Source organism: Amblyomma maculatum, chromosome 2 (genome assembly GCF_055883805.1).
Source record: "Amblyomma maculatum isolate TAMU_Amacu chromosome 2, ASM5588380v1, whole genome shotgun sequence".
Lineage (NCBI taxonomy): Eukaryota > Metazoa > Arthropoda > Arachnida > Ixodida > Ixodidae > Amblyomma > Amblyomma maculatum.
The window spans coordinates 182131839-182155880 of record NC_139345.1 but is presented as its reverse complement, the minus strand read 5'-3'; the positions used below and the strand labels follow the sequence as shown (position 1 = coordinate 182155880).

The following is a 24042-nucleotide window of genomic DNA, read 5'->3' as shown; positions in this document are numbered from 1 at the left end:
ACGATATAATTATGGACTTGAATATCCTAACCTTCACATCCTAACAAACCCCTCCTTCAGAGTCTATCCAGCAGTCGTGCGGGGAAGGTAAGGCTAGCAGAAAATATAGTGAGGTAAGTTTTTTTTAATCAATCGCAGGAGAAAGTCTGTCTATAAAGATGGTGCAGCAATAGATTTTTCTGTGCGTTGCAAGATATTCACCTTAAGAAAAACTGCATTATTAAGGGACATTGGATTAAAAAGATGCGCCTAATCAAAATTTCTGAGCAAGGTTCAGTTAGTGTAGGCATCAATGACTACGTATAAAAGCTGTTTGGCTCCTTTCACCCGTATGAAAAATTCATAGAATAACTATGAATAAAAAAAAAGCGCTGTTGAGTGTCCTCTGAATTCGCTTGCTTATTCAAGGAAATAATAGATAATATTTGAAAACGTTTTCGGCATACCAGCCTTGTCATAAATATTTACAAAAAAGTTTTTTTCTAGTCAAGAATGCAAAATGTAAATAGTTACTGATTCGTGCAATGCATCGTCAACCATATCGCTGATCCACATGCTTTTAAGCAGGCAGTCGGTGCTCTTCATGAGGCATATTATTTCAACTAAACATTTTACACATTCTTTTTTTCCATTGAAAAAACGAACAACACCAGTGGACATAGTTAAGTTAGTATAGATAATATATGTTCTGCGCCACGCAGCCATATTCTTCCTGTTCAGATCAGCAAATAGAACCCTTGAACGTGTTCACTATCAGCAGAAACGTCTCGTCTGATGTAGCGAAAAGCTTCTGAAGCCAAATAATGCATATTCGTGAAACTTCTGTAAGTGCAATTTTTGTTCCTTTAGACAATGAAAATAACGGGAGCCAAAGAAAAGAAAAATATTAAATGAACGTCTTTCCCGGGCACGCATAATCAGAACTACGTCTTCACAAAGGTCCACCATGAAACTGGGTGCTGAAGAAGGTGATTTTAAACGTACTATACCGCGTAAGAGTGTGACTAGAGGCAGCCAACGCCTCGTACTTGCGCTCAAGTTCAACGTTCAGGGGTGCGTATTTCAGTGTAACACCCGGTAAAAAACGGTAAACGTTTCTTTCGTCTCCGGAGAGGATTTTAAGGAGCATGGAGGGAAAGGCTATAGGTACGGGAGCTCTCTGTTTTCAGCATCAATTGGCTCCGCCAAACGATAAGGGACTTTCCCATATATTTGCCACTAACCGTGTCCTGCGCCAGCTGCGGGAAGTTTTGGGCAGGCCAGCTGGATGCCGCTACCCAGAGCGAGCGAGAAGCATCGGAAAAAGAGAATCACAAACAGTTCGGTCAAACACCCTGCGTACAACACAAAAATGACTGAAGCGCATGGAGGAAGGGAAACATATCACAGAACCGGCTGTTCGAGCTGTAGTGAAAACTGTGTTGCGGAAGCTACGTTTATTTCTAAAATGAATAATAAATTCATTGGCACATCTAAAGGTATTCATGTCAACCATGTCTAAGTCACGCACACCGAGCGCCATGGCTCGGTTGTATATTATCCGCTATAAAAGTCATTGTAATTATTGGTGGGTTTCAAAAAGTTAGGTGGTCTTCTCTCATGGCAAGCCCCCAACGTAGTGCGTTCAGTCCACAGACACCTGCCTGCAATGACAGATTTAGTACTATAGATTGACGATCCGCTTTTGGTTCGCTCTCATGGTCTGCCATCTGCCCCGTTCACTCAGCGCAGCAAGTGTGTTTAAAGATCAGTGGAAAGTGACACTTGGCTCATATCCTCGTTTCCACTATCAGCAACCAGGGATGCAACGGTTGGGCATCGCAATGCCTTCCTGCCAGATACACGTGGAAGGTTCACTTTGCCAGTGCGTATGAGAAGCCTTCGTGGCTTTATTCAAAGCAAGGTCATCTCTTCATTTGCCTTCACGGTGGTGGTGAAAATGTTTAGGAGGTTCTAGCGGCGGTTGGAGTCCTCAGTCCGGCACGGCATTAACGTAGGATGCTGTCCGCACTCTTTTGACGAGTTCTTTTTTACTCCCTGCTTCCGAGCTGGTCACAGCTGCCTACCACTCCTCCTGCGTTGGCTATAGTCATCAATAGTGACAGCCTAATTTGGTTGGCAGACCCGCACCATATGGTACAGGTCCGCGATCTCGCCAAGAATTTGCACTGGGCGTAAACGACTCCGGATCTATAGCGCATAGTCTTCGTGGGTTGTTTTAAGACTTCGTCTACTCCGCTTTGCCTAATGTCTTAGCCGGTGGAGGATAGACACGGCATGATAATCTTTCGTGCTGAAGTATTGTAGTGTACGTAAGTAATGGAGTATAAGGTTCCACGAGATCAGCACTGGGTGTTCGAGGGAGAAATGCTTGGGCTTAGGCGTGTGCGCTCTTTTTCCCTGGGATGCCCTGATGACCTGGTACCTATACTAATTGTTTACGTGTGGGCTGGAGGTCACGGGTGTAAATATATTGCAGGACGTTTGCTGGCGTAGTATCGTTTTTGCAATAAAAAAAACGATTTTGAATAAACGTCATGCTGCACATTATGCACATACTTGAGCTAACGGCCGGTTATTGGAGCACAATGACTACGATACTTTTCGTCTTCTCAAAATTAAACAAATGTAACAAAAATCGATCCTGAACTTCTCGATGCCAGAGATTGATTCCTGAACTCCTCGATGCCAGACATTGATTCCTGAACTCCTCGATGCCAGGGTTTAACCAGGGAGAACCGAGCGTACTCTGTGGCCTGGTTAAGACGCTTTTCAACATTGAGAAAAGTGTAGCCGGAATCTTTTGTGTACCTTTCCTCTTTGGGGTAATCCAGTGAGACGCATCGAATCTTCAGGGGTATAAGCGCGTGCTTTGCTGGCGTCAGAGGCATGTAGGCCGTCATTGCACCCGCCACCACTTAGGTGGTGGTGGACGACGGCTGTTGCGGCGCGCGTCTTTCTCTCCCACTTCGTCTTTCTTCTCAAGCCCAAACAAGCTCTGAAGCCTCCAGTCGGGACTTCTTGATATCTGGCGTTACTCGAGCTTTTGCATCTCTTCGAAACAGTTCCCCAGTCGGTGTAAGACATTGTCTCTAAGCATGGAGGGTCGAAGTGAACGGCACGAATCTAAATGAATGTAAAATATCCGTGTGAGTGACGGAGTATCAATTGCTGTCGTATAGAGCGTGCAATTCGGAAGCAAGTCAAATACACCAGGTAGGTATGATTTTCGCGCATTACGTTCTTAACAGTCCTTTTTAATAATGATTGGTTCATAGAAAGAGAAATGCGCAGTATATGTCGCACTTATTTTTTTGGACGCTTAAACTGCGCCTTAAGGGAAGGAAGGAAAGAGTGAAAGCGTGAAAGCGGAAGGTAGAAAGAGGAGCCGTAGGGGAGGGCTACGATGTAATTGCGACCACCTGGGGATCTTTAACGTGCGCTGACATCGCACAGCACACGGACGCCTCTTCTTTTTGGCTCCATCGAAACTCAGCCGCCGCGGTTGGAATCAAACCCGGGTACTCCGGCACATTAGTCGGGCGTCTTACTACTGCACCACCACGGCAGGGCCGTACCTTTTGTTATAGAAGCACTTATGTTCACATTAAACATGCTAAGGCATGCTGTAGTGTTTGACACACAAGGGGATGATTTTTACTTTTTTTTACTTTTTGTTATCTTCATATTTTCTTTATTTTTTATCTTAGCCTGCTAGGCGATCAAGGTTCACTGCGTTCTCTTATTCGTGTACAGGGAAGGAAAGGCGCAGTATCTGTCACTCGCGGAATCTCGCTATCATCCACACAATACAATCAAGACGCCATACCGTGTGGTAGCGTTTCACGATACTCTTCGCTACAAAGGTTCAATCGACCTCTCGTCGAAGTACTGCTCAGGTTAATGCCAGCAGTAATGATTACCGTGTTGTTCTTCCCCGTTTCCTAACTGGTAAGCTTGTCGTTGCATCTGTGTTTCTTGCATGCTGACCTCACCGGCCGCCCCTGCCGTGCCCAAGACTTCAGAGACGCCCTTCGTAACATGATGGATTTGAATGAAAGAAGCTCTATCGGACAATTTCAAATGTCGCATGTCTGGATGGTTAGATGTAAATCGGCGCATTCTAACGGAGAACTAGTTTCATGTGGAGATTTATTGGTTAGGAACCGTCGGTGTGTTGTTGTGGATCCGGAACCGAAGGAGGTAAAAGTGAATCTTCTCTGGCTACGTGAACGCTTGGATGAATCCTTTATTCGTGGGGCTTTATAAGCTTATGGCTAAGTTACCTCGATTTCGAGGGAAACCTGGAAAGATGCCGACAGAGAACAGATGAAGACGCTCAGCTCGCATGTGACTGACTCTTCGGAGGCGTTAGCGTTGGTGACATTCCACATCAACTGACTGTGTGGAGTGCAGAGCCACGTTCTCATATCTGGCCGACCACATCTCTGCTTACACTGCAATCATGTAGGACACAATCATCGGCACTGCCAAACGCCACGTTGGGAAGACTCCTCAGTGCAAGGTGGCAAACCGGTTTCTTTTACGGGTTAACATCCCTGCATTTCCTCCTCCTCGTCCTCCTCCTTGCCGGAGTTTTGGCCGACATCAGGCTGGAAAGGCGCACATATTCGGCCCCCCCCCCCCCCCACACACAAATCTTTAACAAAGGCGCAGGAAGTTACCTGGCGGCGACTACGAACACACGCTCTCCTAAATCCGGCGGTGCTTGCCCTGTTGTACCCAGGCCAGTACAACCCAAGCTGCAGTAAATGCGGCGAAAGAGCGACATACGGTCACAGTCTCTGGAAATGCGCAAATGATCCCCTACGGTGGCATTAATACAGCTCCCTTCTCCCGAGCAGTGGGAAGCCGTGCTGAACAGCTCGGGCCCGAAGGTTCAACTACGGGCCATCGAGTGGGCTAATAAGGTCGCCGCCAGCCATGGACTAGCGGCCATCAAGTAAGTCTGTCCTTAGACCTTCTTGAGCGACGAAATAAATTTTTCGCAATCCAATCCAATCGGCCGCACCGCGGTGGAGTGTGTGGTTACATACGCGGACAAGCTTCGGCACCTATCAAGCCCATCGGCACCGACTCCTGCCTCCTGGAGATGCATCACGGGAGCACATCATGGACGCCTCTGAGAAAACTGATGCGTCCGGCGACCTTCCTGCCGCCGTTGTGGCTGTCTTCAAGTGCCACTCCACAGGCTACTGAGGAAGAAAATAATGCTCAAGCGCCCGAGAGTTATGTGAACAACGCAGCGTCTCAGGTCTTGGACAAGATGTCGTGTCAATCTTTTGACAAGGAGCCAACCGCCGACGAGCTACCACTCGTTCCCGAACACCCAGCGAGTGCCTCCGCGGATATTGTGACTTCTGTGGCCGTTGCTGTGCAACAACGTCCAGACCAGTGCGCGGTTCCTGTGGCTGACGGGCTAACCGCTGCAGATGAGCCAGTCTTGAAACGCCGTGCATCATGTGCCTCCAAGTCCAGTTGCAGGACTTGGACGATCAAGCTGGCAGCAAGCATCGCTGTCGCGGCCGAGCCTTGGCCGAGCGTCAAAAGCACAAAGGGAAGTGCCGACGTTCGCGGTTGAAGAGGCCTGGTGGTGGTTCGGAGGCGGCTCCGAACCACCGAAATGTAATTGTAGGCAAAACTATGTGCTGTGACCGTGGCGGTCTCTGAAGAGACAGTGCTTGCAACTCTCAATGTACGGGGTCTTAGGTCTCGCCAGATACAGATGCAACTTCGCCGACGTTTGCACAGCAGGCGTCTAGATATCGTGGCAGTCCAAGAGATGAAGATAGAGAGCGAGGAGGAAACCGAGAGGATGCTACAGCCATTTTTGGAATATTTTAATGTCACTGTTGCGCATGCTGTGAGCTTGTTGGCATGGATGGAAAAACTTTATTTTCGTCAGAGAGCATGTATGGATGATTCCGTGTTAGGTGGCCATCAACCCATGGCTGACGGCGACCTGGGTGGCCCACTCCACCTCTGGTCTGGACGACCGGGTCTGAGCTAGCCAACACGACCTCCCACTGCTCGAGGGAAGGATCACGCATAATATCCGCCGGTGGCGGTGCTATGCTACAGCTCCATAATATGTGGTCATAGGTTGCCAATTCCTGACACCATTTGCACTCCGGCTGAATGTCCGGGTAGATTTTGCTCAACACGTATGGGTTGAAGAAACATCTAGTCTGCAATCGGCGCCAGACGCATACCTGCGCCTTCACCAATCGCTTGTCCGGGGGTGGGTAAATCCTCCGCTCAAGTTTGAAATGATTAGTAATGTCATGAAAGGATACCAGCCCATCTCTCGTGGACCTTCCCGGAACGTCCAGCTCACCTACTTGGCTGACGAAACCTTGAGCATTCATGTGAGCCGTCTCGTTCCCAGGATTCCCAGAGTGTGCTGGTACCCAGACAATTTCCGCCTCCGTAGTCCCTCGCCCCGTGGCCCGATTCAGCAATCGCGCCGCTGTGACAGATATTCTGCCCCTCGCCAAATTTCGGATGGCTGTTTTGGAATCGCTGAAGATCAAGTCAGTATTACTACTAGTAATAGCTAGTGCTATCGCCGCTTCCTCTGCAGTTTCTGGGGAGCGGGTGTTGACTGATCCGGAGGCGATCAAGCGTCCCCGCCCGTCCACCACCGTAATTGCAAATGCGTCCTTGTCCTTATACTCGGCGACATCTACATAGACTACCCCGTTGTACTTCCCGTACTTAACATGTAAAGCTTTGGCTCTTGCCTTCCTGCGGTCCTAGTGATGTATTGGATGCGTGTTCTTGGGCAAAGGTTTTATGTACAAGCCCTCGTACATTTCCCGCCTAATCTGAATTTTAGTGTCAGCAGCTGGAGCGTCAACTCCAATGCCGATTCTTTCCAATATGTCCCTTCCTGCTTTTGTTTTTGAAAGCCTACCGAGCTGCATCACCTAGTGCGCCTCCCGTAGTTCTTCTAGGGTGTTGTGCACCCCTAATCCCAGCAGCCGTTCGGTAGACGCACTGTGAGGCAACCCAAGGGCCGCTTTATATGCCTGCCTAATCATAGCCTCCACCTTGCCTTTTTCCGTCGCGTCCAACTTCAAATAAGGTGTCGCATACACTATTCTACTGAGCACAAACGCCTGCACCAGCTTACACAAGTCCTTTTCCTTAACACCTCTCTTACGATTGGCGATTCTCCTGATTAGCCTCATGGTAGCATTGACCGTATTTTAAGCCTTTTCAAGGACTCGCTATTCTTACTGTTAGTCTGCAGATACATACCCAGGATCCTGATCGTTTGGACCTCAGCGACCGGTACGCCCCCCACTTTGACCTCTAAAGGCGGTGGCGGCACATAGTGCCTCGCATGTATCCCTCTTGGTTTGTCCCTCAGCACAAAAAGCTCGGACTTGGGCTGAGAGCACGAGAGTCCTGCTTCCCCTGCTAGCTCCTCAACAATATCCACCGTGTGCTGTAGAGTTTCTTCCAAATGTGCGTCACTGCCTCTTGTTACCCAAGGAGTAATGTCATCCGCATAAAATGTATGTTTAAGTCCCGATATCTCTTGCAGCCTGGGTGGTATCTTGATCACGGCAAGATTAAATAGAAACGGCGATAATACCGACCTTTGCGGTGTCCCCCTGCCCCCCAATGGGAAGGGATCCGATTTCATTTCTCCGACTATAATCTCCGCAGTCCTATCCTCCAGAAACGATCTAATGTACCGGAAGGTTCTACCCCCCGGTCTTATGTGCGATAGGTTCCTCAATATTGCCTCATGTGTAACATTGTCAAAGGCCTTAGTTAGGTCGAGCCCCAAGATGTGCCTGTGCCGTACCCAGGATCAACCACGTTTTTTTGAGCTGTATCATGGCGTCTTGCGTTGATAAATTAGCCCTGAAACCAATCATTGTTTCAGGTATCAACTCCTTGTCCTCTACATAACCCTGAAGCCTGTTCAGGACCACATGCTCCATCAATTTGGCTAAACACGACGTTAGCGAGATGGGACGCAGATTCTCAATGCAGAGCTTCTTCCCTGCTTTAGGAATAAATGTAATCCTAGCATGCTAGCACTCTGGCGGAATCTCCCCGGCCACCCAAAATTTATTCATCAAATTCGTGAGTGCCCCTACTGACTTGAAATCCAGGTTCCTCAGCATCTTATTAGTAACCCCGTCCGGACCCGCTGCTGACGTGGTACGAAGCTGACCCATTGCAAACGCCACCTCCGCCACCGTAAAGTCTGCATCTAATTCAAGGTTTTCCTCTCCCGAGTAATCCGGCAAGCAACCGCCCGCCTCTGCGTTTATGTAGCGCCTTCGGAGTTCATGTATAAACTCCCCAGTCGTGCCTTGATACCGATGCACTAACCTAGCCATTTGCCCCTTCTGCGCAGATTTGGTTGCCGTCGGGTCTAAAAGGTGCCTCAACAACTGCCATGTTTTTTGCATCCGAATTGCCCATTCATCCGGTCACAAATCTGCCCCCACTGTTTGCACTGCAACTCCAATGTGTACGTTTCGATTTCTCGTTCTAACTTGGCCATCCTTCTACGGAGCACACCATTATGCCTTTGTTTCCTCCACCTCCGAAGGAGACTCGCATGTGCTTCCCACATGTGTATCAATCTGGAGTGAGCCGTAGAGCCCTCCTCCTCCGCTGGAACCTCTTTTGTGGTACTCTTCACGGCCTGCTTGAGTGCCTCAACCCAGGTTCCTAAGTCCTCGATTTCCCCGGTCACTGTGTCATTCCTGACTTCCCGAAATCGGTTCCAGTCCGTCACTCGAGTTCCTTTCACCTTGTCTTTGTGCTTAGCAGCACTAAATATCGTGGAAAGGATATAGTGATCACTTCCCAGTGGCTGTCCCGTGTTTACCCACTTTGCATCCCTGATACCATTCACAAATGTGAGGTCTGAAGAGGTGTCTATGCTCACGCTGTTGCCTATCCTCGTATGATCTAGCGGGTTGTTCAAGATCGTCCATCGCAGGTCCTGGGCAACCTGCCAAAGTTTATTTCCCTTCGGGCTGGCCCGGGTGTAGCCCCACTCCGGATGAGGCGCATGGAAATCCCCCACCACGATAAGTTGAGACCTAGCCGCTAGCCGTTGCGTCTTTATCAGGAGGTCTGGCAAGCCCACCCCCTTATCTTTTGGAGAAGAGTATACATTAAGAGCAAAGAGACTCTTATCGCCTTTTCTTTTGGGTAAAATCTCCAGCAGGACGTAGTCCTCCCTGCTGCTATCTATGGTATGCGGAATCACTGTGGTGTTACGATGGACTAGCATGGCCGTGAAGACGCTCAATACGCCCCCTCGATCAATCTCTGGTGGTGTAAATGTCTTAAATCCCGGTCCCGGTAATTTAACCGAGCCGCTAGCCTCCTGCAAAGCTATAATGTCCGGCTTACTATCTAGATTTTGTATGTGCAACTGCAGGTTCCCCCGCTTGCGACGGAAGCCCCTGCAGTTCCACTGCCAAACCTCAATTTGCTGGCGAGGGGCCATGGTGAGGCACTAGGTTCACTAACATCGGCTCCTGGCCGACTACGGGAGGCAATCTAGCCTCTAGCATATCATTTAGGTGTTTAAATATATCCATTACTTGGGTCTGGAAACCCCTTAAGTCATTGGTGACGGCGTCAAGACGCTCCTCAATCTTGCCTAGTCTGGCTTCGATCTTGTCGACCCGACCGTCCAACCTATCCTGTCGTTCTTCCAGTTTTCCTACTCTCTCCGTAAGGGTAAGCATGTCCCTCCTAAGGATAGTGACTTTAACTACTGGCTGCGGCGTGTCCGCCGCCGAAGTTTCTCCTATTCTCTTTGCATGAGCTCCCTCATCTGCTGGCGGCGGCCTTTTGACCGTCCCCCGATTCTCCACTTCCATAGCTGTACAGTTATCGTCCACGCTAGCAGCGTTCGCCTGCGCCGCTTTCTGTGGGGCCTGGGCCAACGGCGTCTGTACCCTTTCTACTCTGCCGGTTTTAAGCGCGCGTTCCATCTCTGCCATCCTAGCTTCCATCTTTTTGATAGTTTCGGCTTGCTGCAACACCTGCCTTTGTAGCTCCTTCTCTCGAGCAGTCTCATTTTGGGAGCCCGCGTTTGGCCAGCTCACCTTTTTCCTTGTGGCACTTGGACTTCTTCCATGACCGGAACCTTGCCCTCCTCCTTTGCCAGGCTCGGGTCCGGGCAGTGACGGGAAGGAAGTTGACCGGTCCCTTCTCTTGCTATCGCCTCTCGCACCACTAGATGACCGCTTCCTGGGCCTCGAACGTCGCTCTTCCTTGCCAGTTTGGCTCTTGTCCTCGTTGCTGTGCTGCGAACGCCGCTCTTCCTTGCCAGTTTGGCTCTTGTCCTCGTTGCTGTGCTGCAGACCCGTCGGCTGCTGACGGGCTAGACGAAACTTGCAATTGCGGCTTCCCGTGCTGTGCGCCCCATGGCATACGATGCAGTCCGGCGTGCAGGTCAGCGACTCTCCGTCCGGTGGTGCAGGATGTTCCTTCCCGCAACGGCGACACAGATTAGTCTTCGGACGATAGCAAACGTCCGCCCGATGACCCACTCGTCTGCAGTTATAGCAGGTCTTGACTAACTCTCTATACGGGATCACAGCGTACAGACAGTTCCAGTAAATAACTTGCCGGGGAACGAGCCTCCCGCCGAAAGTGATTTGAATCGCCTTTGACTTGCCCAAAGGTCTGGCATCCAAAATGTCCATGTCTTCGTTCTTCTTCAAGAATCCTGCGCGAACTTCTGCCAATAGGCATCCGTTGTACGCATTGTAAATTATTCCGCGCACAGAGTTCTCCGGCGCCGCCACGTACGCCGAAACCTCAAGGTCACGACCGCCCAGCTTGAGCGTCTTTACATTCGCATAAGCCCCACTACGATTCATACACGGCGTGCTCACCGTCATTGTGTTGTTTGTCTCAATGACCCGCACCAGGTCTTCTTCCACTGCAGTCGCGTTCGTCAGCTCCGCTGCCGCTCTCAAGGCATATCCGAGCTCCCACGGCGTCACTATACTCAAGTCCCAATTCTTGGGCCGGCACACAACCTTGAAATCCTTGGCTGGCATTTTCAGAAACGGTCCCCGTTTCTTCCACACCGGCGCTTTCCCCCGCTTGACTTGGGCTGCTCCGTGCTTCTGGCGCCCGGCGCTGCCCGCCTGTTTCTCGGTAGGCCTACTCTCGGAGTGATCCCCGTACACAGACTTCTTGAATCGATCTTGCGCCTTCAAAACCCAGGTCCATTCTCCCGCCTCGAACTCTTCGGGCGTTATAGATTCGCCCTCAACGGAGTACTCCATTGACTTCAGCCTCCCAAAGGCCCACAACCACAGGTCACAGTCCCGGAGCCCGGTGCCGCAGGCGTCGGCTCGGCTTAATGATTAGGCCTGATTTGCCGCACCGTGGTCGAGTACTAATCGTGAAAAAACGCCTAAAAAGGGGGAACACTTGCCAAAATATGGTTTCCACAGCTTGTTGGCAGGTTGCTTTCTGTTTCTGCGAAAGCCACTGCCTTGCTCTGGCCTAACTTATAATATCGACGCCGGGGGTCGGTTGATATGCTCCGATCTTCTACTCTCTAGGAAGCCATGGCGGATAATTAACGTTTATGCTTTCAATACTGTGACTAAGCACATAAGTTTCTTAGAGCACATAGCCAGCTTACTTGACTGTAACCGACATCTTGTGCTAATGGGCGACTTCAACTGCGTTTGAAAACTTATAGATCGTTCTAGTTCAGACGCACGCAATTACAGGAGCGGTGAACGTTTGTTCCGTGTTACAGTCGATGCTGGAGTGGTTGATACAAGGATGTCCTGTCGTGCTTCTAGATCATTCACCCCCATTCAGGGGCGTTCTCACGCTCGTCTAGACCGGAGTTATGCAGCTTCTACATTAGTTTCCCGCTGGCTTGTATGCGAAACTACACCGGTTTCGTTTTCTGATCATTGCATGGTAGTGGCCCGGCTCGGTGGCAATGACCATTCAAAGATTAGGCCGTAATGGAAACTTTGCAAATTAAACTCAATGATGGTAAATGTCCAAGACTTTATTATTCGTGTGCGCTCACAGCTTCAATCTTGGTTTTCCGGAAATGTACCATTGCTTGCCGTTTGGGAAATGTTCAAGCAGGTTCAGGATTTACGTGCAAAAGCAATTGAACTTCGAATAATTTAATCTTTCTACAGGAAACATCAGGGGCCGGCACTTAACAAAATCTTGTGTAAAACGTACGAACTGGAATATGAATCCCCCGGTTCATATACGGACGAAATCGCTGGCTAAAAAGTGAATTACAAACGCATGATGCGGAACGATTCAGGGGTGCCTTAATTCGATCTTGTGTCAAGCGTACTTTGCACTGCGAACGCCCCACGCTGCATGCTTTGCTTGATGAACGTAATCATGCGACTGCAAAGCCGAATCAGGGAATAATGCGTAATAACACATTGGTTACCGGTATGAATGAGATTACGTTCACATTTATAGATTATTACTCGATGTTGTTTAGTGCCACTCATTCTGTGAGAAATTCTGACATCTCGCGTTTCACATCCCTGGTGACATTTTTATCAGGAGATGATTGTTCTGTAATTAGTAACTCTTTCACACAGCAGAAGGTAGAAGTGACAATTGATCAATTACCTCTCTCAAAAACGTCTGGTCCTGAAGGCATTTCCTCTGAATTTTACAAAGCTTTTAAAACTGTCCTTGCTCCTATCCTGCTAGATGCTATCGTGGTGAGTTTTGATGTAGAAGCCCTTCCCGAAACCTTTACAATATGCCACACAGTCATAATTCCAAAGAGTACTGATTAAAACAAATTGCGCTCAGTTGAAAGCTATAGACCAATCACATTGGCAAATGCGGATTACAAGATTTTCGCCAAAATTTTATCAAATCGCCTACAGTTTGCATTGGTCCTCACCAGACATGCGGCTTGAAGGGCCGTGCCATTCAAAGTAATGTACGTATTGCGCGCACAATCCGCAAATCGTGCTGCTGCTCTCATGATCATTTTGCTTTACTTCAGGTCGACCTCGCAGAAGCATTTGATCGAGTTCGTTATCCATTCCTGTTTTCTCTTCTGGAGCCAGCGAATGTTGGTTCTGTAATACTAAAGGGGTGCAACTTTGCTATGGCTGTTCGACTCGCCTGATTGTAAATGGCCACCTATCAAGTCCCGTACCAATGAACTCTTCTGTGAAGCAGGACTGTCTGATGCCTCCCTGCTTTTTGCTTTTAACATGGAGCCACTTTGAGTGTTTTACATAACATAGTATCCATGGCTTCCTTCGTCTTGGAAATGAGGTTAAAAGGCTTGCATATGCTGATCTTGCGTTTTTCTGCACTGCCAAGATAAGCATAGACGAAGTTATATCCAGCATAGAACAATTTGACTTTGTTTCTGGTCCTCAGATGAATAACTCCAAGAGTTCCGACCTTTAGTTTGGTTCGTGGGGCTCAGCACCGCGCCTATATGCAGAAGTTGAATGGTCATGTGTGCCTCCAAAATATCTGGGCGTTCAACCTCATGCACTTAAGTGCAAATTACTGAAAAGAGCGAGTTCCAGTCGTCCAGCCTTATGCTGATACATTTTTGTTCCCTATCGCCTTTCAATCTTCGGTCGGGCTGAGGCCTGCAACATGTTTCTGGCGACAAAAAATTACGTGCTTCAGGTCCTCCTATGTACTAGACATTACATCCAGCGTTTTCACCGAATATTTGCGACGTTTATTTGATCATCAATGTTTGAACTAATTCGATGTGATAACCTATTCAGACCTTATTGTGCAGGGGGACTCGGCTTAGTGCATCTGTATGTAGGGCAGTTATTTGCCCGTTTATTATTTTTGTGATTGTTCACATCCGATTATAAGAGCATTTATAAAAGGTAATTTCATGAATTTGCTTCCCTACTTAGTGGTTTCTTGAGATTGTATTGACCGCCCGCAGTTACTAGGATTTATGCAGGAAGTTTATACTTCGGTGAGGTTTTTGACAGTACAATTCTTGAATGAGTACTTATATTGTTTCGTGCAAAGAGTCTATACAAGGCATTGATAGCAATGCTTTTTCCGCCACCACTGCATCATTCTTTATACTTTTGTTTTAAGGGTGATGATGTGCTAAAGAGGGTGCGCAAACTTCAGATTTCTCCTTGCATGAAAACATTTTTCTTTAAGTTACACACCGAAGCTCTACCTGTTAACACATGGCTCCATAGAAAAAAATATTTTTGTATCGTAAACTGCCGTCTGTGTGATGTGCCTGCACAATTGAGCCCTGTTTTATTATTTGCAAAGACGCAATCCATTTTTGGGACATGCTGCAACAAACTCTAAGGAAAGACTTTGTTCTAAATTCGTACAGTGTGCGGTATCTTGCTGTTACGCAATTTTATTACGAACTATATCACATGTTTTTTTCTCATTGGACTTCATAGCTTGTGGAAGTCATGCATGTTCGGTCGCAACGATGAACCCGTTGTTCTACCTAGAATCCATTTTAGCAGAATGATGCTGCAACTGAATGACATTTACGATGAAAATGACTTTCAACCTGATTAGTTTCCGGTGGTTACAGCGTGCCTTTTAGTTGCCTGCCTTTTAGTTGTGTTCTCTGTTGTGCAGCTCAGCAACGGCGGAGTGCTTCGTAAATCGTCTCTGTACATAACCCTTTCTGTACATAACCACGCGTAATAAATATCATGTCAGGAAAAAAAGTCCGCGGCGTGGCGTAGTATGTAAAGCGCTCCGCTGGGGATCCAAGGGATGTAGGTTCAATTCGCGGTGGAGAAACAGTTTATTAATTTATATTTAACTCCCGCTCTCGAAAGCGTGACAGCGGTGCTGACAGAGAGAGAGAGAGAACTTTTCGTTCTCCAATAAAGTGACAATCCCGCTCTTCGGGGGTTTGATCTGGTAAGTGGGACAGTCGCCTCAGTTGCAGGCCGGCAGTTGTTGGACTCTGGCGGCATCTTCGCCCAGTCGAACAATTTCTTTTGTCGCTCTTGGGTCTGAGCTTCACAGAAGGTTCTCCCAGGTGCATTTAGTTACATTTTTGACCCTGCCTGGTGACTTCGCGCATTCCCATATGATGTGATCTAGTGATTCCCTTTCCTTACATAATGAACATAGGTCTGATTGTATTTGAGGCCATATATGGCTGACTAGAACTGGGTTCTGGTATGTATTTGTCTGTAGCTTTCTCGGTGTTACTGCGGCCTCCTTGCCTAACGTGGGGTCTGGTGGTGGTAGAACACTCCTGCTCAGTCTGTAGTGCGTTGTTATTTCGCTATAGTTAATCAGGTTCTCTTGTTTGCCTCGCTCCGGTGCCACTTCACCCACCCTCGACCATTACTTATGGGAATGCCCACATCCCATCCGCGTTCCTCCCGTCAAACACCCTACCCCCACCTCCCGGGAGGCTGCACTTCTAGCCACGCAACCTGCAGATCAGTTGCAGCTGCTCGAGCGGGCTAAGCTAGAAGGAACAGCCAGAGGGCTCCGGGTCTAAGAGGTCCTCCTGGGAGTGTTTACAATTATTTTTTTTAAATAAAGTTCTTTCCTCCTCCTCCTTGCTCCAGTGGCGCTCCTCCAGTTAGCTGGTTTGTGTGCCGCCTCGTTTCCGGGCACGCCTTCGTGGGCTACCGTCCAAACAAGGGTGACATCTCTTTCTATTCGCTTTTTATTGGGTTCTACCCGCTATCATCGCTATGACTGCTGAGCACCTGATTGCGCTTTTACTGTCCTTATGTATTTTGACTCGCTCTTAGTGGGGGCCAGTGCTATTGCAGCCTCTTCGCTGTCTGTATCAATCTTTTTTTTATAGAGTTCGTTGTAACAATTTCTCGCTTGCCATTAACTGCGACTGAATTCATTTTTCTTTTACTGGAGTATTCAGCGTCTACATATGCAATTCTACTAAGATTTTCTGCCTCGAATCTCTGTCTGTGTTTCTGCCCTTTTTCCTCGTCTTTGCTTATTATATTCAGGGTGCATGTTCTCTAGTATGGGGAAATATAGATCCGTTTCTAGTCCTCCCCTCTCATTTCCTTGGTCTTGTCCCAGTATTCCTTCAGTTGTAGACCTATTTTCCCCAATATTGCCACGGTGTTGGTCACTGGGGCTAGCCTAAGAGAGCCGGTACAGGTGAAAATCAACGGTGACAGGTTTACATACGGCCTGCGAAGGAGGTGCCGATCCACTTCAACGTCTTTCGCTCCGAGCGCCCCCTGGTATTCCTCCCTCCTTAAGCGTAACGCACACAGACACACGTAAGCAAACAAGAGCAGCGAAACGAAAGCAAACCAAAAAAAATGTTTGCAGATGCAGTTTTTCAGTTACCGCGCAAAATATGGCTTTATTGGCAAGACATGAACTGTTTCTGGACGAGGTAAATGGCAGCCTCTCTACTCTGGGCTATCTGGAAGCACCTTATTGTTGACGTCGCTGATGCGGCGCAAGATTTTGTATGGTCGGAAGTAGCGGCAAATTAGCTTTTCTAATAGGCCGCGGCGTCCAACAGGAGTACTCACCCACACCTGGTCCCCGGTATTGTAGGAAGTTTGTGTGTGGCGGAGGTTGCAACGGCGTGAATCCTTGTCCTGTTGCTAAGCGATGTGGACGCGTGCTATTTGGCGCGTTTGCTCAGCCTATTGGGCAAACTGCTCCGCGTCAGAAGAAAGCTCGCTATCTGTTTGGTAAGGGAGCATTGCGTCCAGCATCGTCCGAACCTCCCTGCGGTGAACAAGTCGAAACGGCGTGAAACGTGTCGTCTCTTGGACTGCCGTATATCAGGCGATTGTCACGCATGGTAGGATCGCATCCCAAGCCTTATGCTGGGCATCGACATAGATCGCCAGCATGTCTGCCATGGTCTTTCCGTCATCCAGTTCGCCCGCGGGTGGCAAGCAGTAGCTTTTCGATGCGCCGTACCACTGAGATGAAAACGTCGGCCATCATTTGCGAAGTAAAGGCAGTCCATCAGTAATAACACAGGTAGGAGCACCATGCCGCATTATGATCTGGTGTACAAAGAAATGGACAACTTAAAATGTTGTACCACTAAGTAGCGCTCTGGCTTTGGCATTGCGAGTCAGATAATCTGTGGCAATAATTATTCAACGGTGGCCACCGGAGGACCGAGGGAAAGATCGAGAAGGTACATGCTTACTTGGTCAAATGGTGCGCGTGGTGGTATTATGGGCATGAAGAGGCCTGCAGGCTTTGATTGCGGAACCAGTTCCGACGCTGACATTACCGACAGCTCTGGACATAGTGCTTAACAACAGTGGAAAAGTTAGGCCAGTAGAATATCTGTCGTATTCTAGCAAGTGTGCGTGAATAGCCCAAGTGGCCAGAAGTTCGTTCATCTTGGCACGCGGAAAGGATTGCTCTCGCAGAGTTGTGGGTAGGTTCTCGACTCCGATCTAGAGTTGTGCTTATAGAGCACACCACGTCTTCGGCAGAACGTTGAGAGGGTCTGAGAAAAGCCCTTAGGTATGGTGGCTGACTGACCTTCTAAATAATCAATCAGGGCTCGCAACTCTGGATTAGCACGCTGCTGGTTAGACATATCGGAAGCATGAACAGCTCCGAGGAAGTTGTCAGCGTCATCCGTGTATGGTGAAGCGAGCTCGACAGGCGCACAAGAGAGCGTGTCAGCATCTCAATGCTTATGTCCAGGCTTACAGACTATAGTGAGGTCGAACTCCTGTAGGCGAAGACTCCATCGTGCCAGGCGGGAGCATGGGTCACCCAGGGTGGCAGCCAACAAAAGGAATGGTGGTCAGTAACCACTTTAAATGGGCGATCATAAAGGTATGGGCGAAATTTCGCAGCAGCCCAAGTGATTGAGATGCATTCCTTTTCAGTCGTTGGATAGTTCATCTCGGTGCGTAATAAAGTACGGCTGGCGCAGTCGATGACTCGTTCAACACCCTCTTAACGTTGCACGGCAACCGCTCCAAGGCCAATGTTACTGGCGTCAGAGTGTACTACTGTCTCATCCTGCTCATCTAAATGGGCTAGATTAGGCGGAGATTGGAGACGGAGAAGCAGCTCGGCAAAAGCATCTTCTTGCTCGTAAGTCCAAACAAAAGGGGGTGATCCGAGTCAGTGGTTCAGCGAGATCAGCGAAGTTATCGATAAAACGCCGGTAGTAACTGCACAAGCCGAGAAATTGGTGAACAGCTTTTTTGTCACGTGGAATCAGAAATTCCGCAACAGCCGCAAGCTTATCAGGATTGAGCCTCACGCCGGCGGCACTGACGACATGACCTAAGAATTTGAGCTCTCGATTCATAGCCAAAGTGGCATTTCTGTGGCTTAAGTGCAAGTTTAGCGGATCGAAGGGCTTCCGGTACTGACCGCAGGCAGCTAAGATGTTGAAACGATTCTGAAAAGACCACGTCATCTAGGTAAATATAGGCAACACTGTAATTTAAGGCAGGCGAGGACAGTGTCCATCATCCGCTGAAATTTGGCCGGCGCGGAACAAAGTCCGATAGGTAAAACTTTAAATTCGTAAAAGCCATCGGACGTGACAAAGGCTGTCTTCTCATGATCTTGCTCATCTACCTCAATCTGCCAATAGCCACTTTTTAGATCGATGGACGAAAAATACTTCGCACGCTGAAAGCGGTCGAGAGAGTCGTCAATCCGCTGTAAGGGGTAAATATCCTGTTTATTACGGTGTTTAGCTTGCGGTAATCGACGCAAAAACGTAACGTGGCGTCTTTCGTTTTAACGAGACCGACCGGGGAAGACCACGGGCTATGTGAAGGCTGAATAACATCATCTTCAAACATATCTTTCACTTGTGACGTAATAACTCCGCGCTCGGAATATAACCAGCCCTTATACATAGCATTCATTGATTACGAAAAAGCATTTGACTCAGTTGAAACCTCGGCGGTAATGCAGGCATTGCGAAATCAGGGGGTAGACGAGCCGTACGTGAAATTGCTGGAAGATATATATATGGCTGCACAGCAACCATAGTTCTGCATAAAGAAAGTAACGAAATTCCCATAAAGAAAGGTGTTTGGCAAGGAGACACAATCTCCCCAGTACTATTCACAGCTTGCTTAGAGGAAGTATTCAGAGACTTGGAATGGGAGCAGTTAGGGATAAGGGTAGATGGAGAATACCCCAGTAATCTGCGATTTGCTGATGACATTGCCTTACTAAGCAATTCGGGGGATGAACTGCAAATAATGATTGATGACCTAGACAAGAAAAGTAGAAACGTAGGCTTGAAAATGAATATGCAGAAGACTAAGGTAATGTTCAACAGCCTCGGGAAGGAACAGTAATTTACATTAGGTAGCGAAGTATTGGAAGTACTAGGTGAATATGTCTACTTAGGACAGGTAGTAACCGCAGATCCGGACCATGAAAAGGAAATAACAAGAATAAGATTGGGATGGAGCGCATTTGGCAAGAACTCGCAGATTATGACTAGCAGCTTACCGGTATCGCTAAAGACGAAAGTATATAACAGTTGCATCTTACCTGTACGCACCTATGGCGCTAAAACGGGGAGGCTAACCAAGAGAGTTCTACTTAAGTTGAGGACAACCCAGAGGGCTATAGAACGAAAAATGGTAGGGGTAACGTTAAGAGATAGGAAGCGTGTAGAGTGCGTCAGAGGAATAACTCAAGTTACCGACATTCTAGTGGAAATTAAGAAGAAATGGACATGGGCAGGACATGTAGTGCGAAGAGAGGATAACCGATGGTCGCTGAGGGTAACAAACTGGATTCCAAGGGAAGGAAAGCGTAGCAGGGGGCGGCAGAAAGTTAGGTGGGCGGATGAGATTAAGAAGTTCGCAGGGGTCAAGTGGATGCAGCTAGCACAGAACCGGGTTAAGTGGAGAAATATGAGAGAGGCCTTCGCCCTGCAGTGGGTATAATCAGGCTGATGATGATGATGACATCGAGTTTCCACGCAACATCTTGGTTAAGGTGCGGCCGTTGATCCCGGCGTCAGCCTCCGCACGACGTAACTCCGCAGCAGTCTCCTGCTTTCCTGCCCAACGATGCCTCAAGATACCGTCCCCACACCAACGGGGGCCTTGCCAATGGTTATTCTCACCCACCCGTGCGATCCTGGCAGTTTCACTGGTACCGGCACTACGGACGTGGACGAATGGATACGCAAGTACGAACGTGTGAGCACCTATAATCGCTGGGACCCGACCCGCATGCTAGCGAATGTTGTTTTTTACCTCGAGGGCACTGCGCTAGCCTGGTGTGAGACTCATGAAGACCAGATGACTAGTTGGGTTACTTGCAAAGAGAAGCTCCGCGAACTCTTTGCAAAACCCCTTGGTCGAGAGCTTACTGCACAGCGAACCCTCGAGACCCGCCTCCAGACAGCTACCGAATCACACGTGGCCTACATCCAGGACGTCCTCGCCCTTTGCCACAAAGTAGATCCCAACATGTCAGAGTCCGCCAAAGTTGGTCATGTCGTGAAGGGCATCGCCGAGGATGCATTCAAACTGCTTGTGTACAAAGAGTGCAACATAGTTGACGCCATCATCAAAGAATGCCGCCGTTTTGAAGACGCCAAAAGTCGTCACATAGCCCATTCATTTGCCCGCCTTGCAAATTCTGCTCCAACTTCTTCGCATCAAGATTTGCCCTCCCAACACCAGCCAACGTCAACCCAAAATGTAACCCCTATTGTCCGCCGCGAACTCGAGGCCATTGTTCCCGCTACCTTGCCACCACATTTGACCGACGGTCACCACCCGGACGTTACCCTAATTCAGGCCGTTGTCCGCCAAGAGCTCGCCACCTTGGGACTCAACGCCGTTGCTGCTGTCAGCCCGCACCCTGTCGCCGACGTTCGCGCCGTTTCTCCTGGTCGACATCCTTATGACACCGACGTTCGCACAGCTTATCCTGGCCGGTTTGCTTATAACCCCGACGTTCGCAACCTTTACTCTGGCCGACCTACCTATGCGGCCCCGCGTCGACGTAATCCAGACGAATGGCGCGCATCCGATAACCGACCTATTTGTTTTACTTGCTCCTGCGTGAGCCATATCGCCCGTCATTGCCGAAATCGTTGGTTCCAGCCACAAAGGTACCGCCTTCCTCCCTCGTCTATCTACGACGAACCCTTCAAGCACAGCCGCTGATACCGAGTCTTCACGCCCAAACCGGTCACCCTCCCCCACCGCTGTCAGACCCGATCGCCCCAACGCCGTCACTTTTCATCTCCCAGTCCATATTGCCGCTCCCCGACGGAAAACTAGGCGCTGCAGCGTCTAGAGATGATGCTGTAGTAGGAACCACGATCTCAAATCCTCGTCTAGCTCTTCGTACGCGCCGTAATTTGCTCACCGTGCTCGTGGATGGCACAGCTGTTCAAGCCCTCATTGACACCGGTGCGCAAGTTTCTGTCATGATCCCAGAACTCCGTTCTCGCTTTCGAAATGTGCTTACTCCTACCCCTATAAGGGTTGTGCATGTTGCAGATGGAGCAACGTAAAACGTCATTGGCTTGTGCTCTGCTCACGTAACGATTTCTGGCCGCCATGCTACTGTCCTGTTCACAGTTCTGCAGAATTGTCCCCACGACATCATTCTTGGCCTCGATTTTCTTTCTGACCATGCAGCCATCCTAGACTGTGCAACAAGCGTCGTTGAACTTGACCTCCCCTCTCCTTTCGACCCACCCTCTCCTGTTCTGCACCGCCTTTGTAGTGTCGACTTTGTCCGCCTGCCACCTGAAGCCGCAACTTATGTTACATTCGGCTCTGTACCCTCTATTCCCGATGGACGCTATATCGTTACCCCAACCCTTGATGCTCCTCTAACCCGAAGCGTTGCCCTTGCCTATGCCGTCGTCACAATGACCGCTAACCAAACATGCCTCCCTGTTTTGAACTTTACGTCGCAAATCCAGCCCCTCCCGCAAGGCATCTCGCTCGCCAGCTGTGCCCTGTGAATTAATATGATATCTTCGTTGTGGCCACCGGTCCTCCCAATCTTAGTTTTCTCTAGCCTTCTTTGTTTGTGTAGCGAGAGTTGCCTCAATTATTTCATCTAGTGTGTTGTGTAGTTGTGTATTGCCAGCATCATTAGCCGGCGCGTGGAGGTACTTCCCGGGATGTGCATTTTCTGATCATGCTATCTATCCAATAGGCCGAGTATGCCTTGGGTGCTGGCAAACTTTCCGCGGACCCGTTGGATGCTCGGAAAGTAGTGTACGCTGGAGCTATCCTGTGAGCCTCTTGGTTCCCTGCCACCCCCATGTGCCCCGGTACACTTGTGCTGATGTTTGAGGACGGAAACCGAACATGGTGTCCGCGAAAATGTGATGTGTTTCGAGAAATTCGGAGTGTGTGTCACGCACTATTGTCTCCATTAGTTTGCTGACACAAGACGTGAGAGAGATGGGTGAAGGTTCTCGACATCAATAGGTTTCCCGGCCATCAGGATGAAGGCCACGAGAGCCGATTTCCAATCGAGAGGGAGAGGAGTGCCTCCGTCCCAAATACTATTGATGCATTTGAGGAGCACGGCACAGACTGCGTCAGGATGGTTGGCCAAAAGCTTGACAGTAACCGCTTCGCACCCAGAAGCAGTGCCACGCTTGATATTTCTTAAGGCCGCCCGAAGATCGTGCAGCTAGAACGGAATGTCCAGCTCCGTGTTCTGTTTGCCTGTATACGAGTAGGCAACCGGCCGGGTGTCCTTGGAGGAGCATAGGTATTCAAGAAGGACTTTCTGTTGGGCTAGTTGGTGCAGCATTTTTTAACAAAAGGACAAAGCGCTAACGACACATTCACAAGAGAGAGGACACGGACAAGCGCTCACTGAGAACTGATCTTTTATTGTCCTTCAATAAAAGATCAGTTGTCAGTGAGCGCTTGTCCGTGTCCTCTCTCTTGTGAATGTGTCGTTAGCGCTTTGTCCTTTTGTTAAAAAATGCTGCACCAACTAGCCCAACAGAAAGTCCTTCTTGAATACCTTTCTTATACAGTGGGCCCTTATTTATGTGTTTCATCTCCTACGGCGTATCTGGCTGCGCTTGTCACCAATATCACATGGTCAACCTGCCGAGCCAGACACGTATCGTTCTGCCTCAAGAATGGACTGGTCCCAGGTGAGGTCATCACTCTGTTCGGCCTTCCTACGGCCACGTTAAGCGGGTGTGCAGGATTGTACGATCAGAACTGTGGAGACAAGTGAGGTTCTTCTTTGACTGTTTAAGTGTCGCATGTCACAACCAAGACCCGGAATGGATCGCCGAGAAGAAATTTCGAGCATACAGGAAGCTTGCAGCTCAGGCTGTGGAGTTCTGGTGGCGTCACATGTTGAACAACACTCCTAAGAACCCTACAACGAAGGAACGCAGCGCGGAAGTGAAAGGTCTTGGGCAAGCGAAAATCCCTGACGAAGTTAGCAAGGTTCTTTCGAAGGGACCGAAGTTCAGCCTCGAACCTGCGAAGGTGGCCCATGAGCTTCTATCTTTGAATAGGAGCGTTGCGGGGAAGGCGTCGCCTGAAGACCGCGAGAGATGCCTGCTGGACGGTGTAGATGCTCTGTCAAGAACAGTTCCGAAGAGAGCCACATGTAGCCGATCTAAGATGAACACCGTCGTCACTTTCTTCAAGGAAAGCGGTATGCGGCTAATGCAAGCCAATAAGGAAGGAGGCTTCGTGGTGGTCCCGCCAGGCATCTACAAAGAAAAGGCCTGCCGTGCTGTTGAAAAGAATTTCGCTCCAACAAGTTTCAAGCCAGCAAAAGTAAAATCACGGGCAGTCTTCATCTGTAAAAACCTTGAACTGGACAAGATAGCGAATGCTATAAGCAAATGTAAGGAAAATACGCTAAGCATCTTTTTCACGGCCAAGACTCATAAAGAAGAAGTTCCGTTTCGTTGCATTGTTAGTGAGCGCGAGTCTTGGCAACGACATATAAGCCAATTTCTCTGAAAACACCTGAACTCGCTTGAAGTAGAGGATCCTTTTGCTACTGAAAATTCAACTGATGTGATAGGTC

The 24042-nt window shown here is 49.0% G+C and overlaps 1 protein-coding gene across 3 annotated transcripts in view; it reads left to right on the top strand.

The window, feature by feature from the left end:
- LOC146200549 (uncharacterized) overlaps positions 1-24042 on the top strand; it is a 128097-nt gene that overhangs the window by 440 nt on the left and 103615 nt on the right. The window lies entirely within an intron of this gene.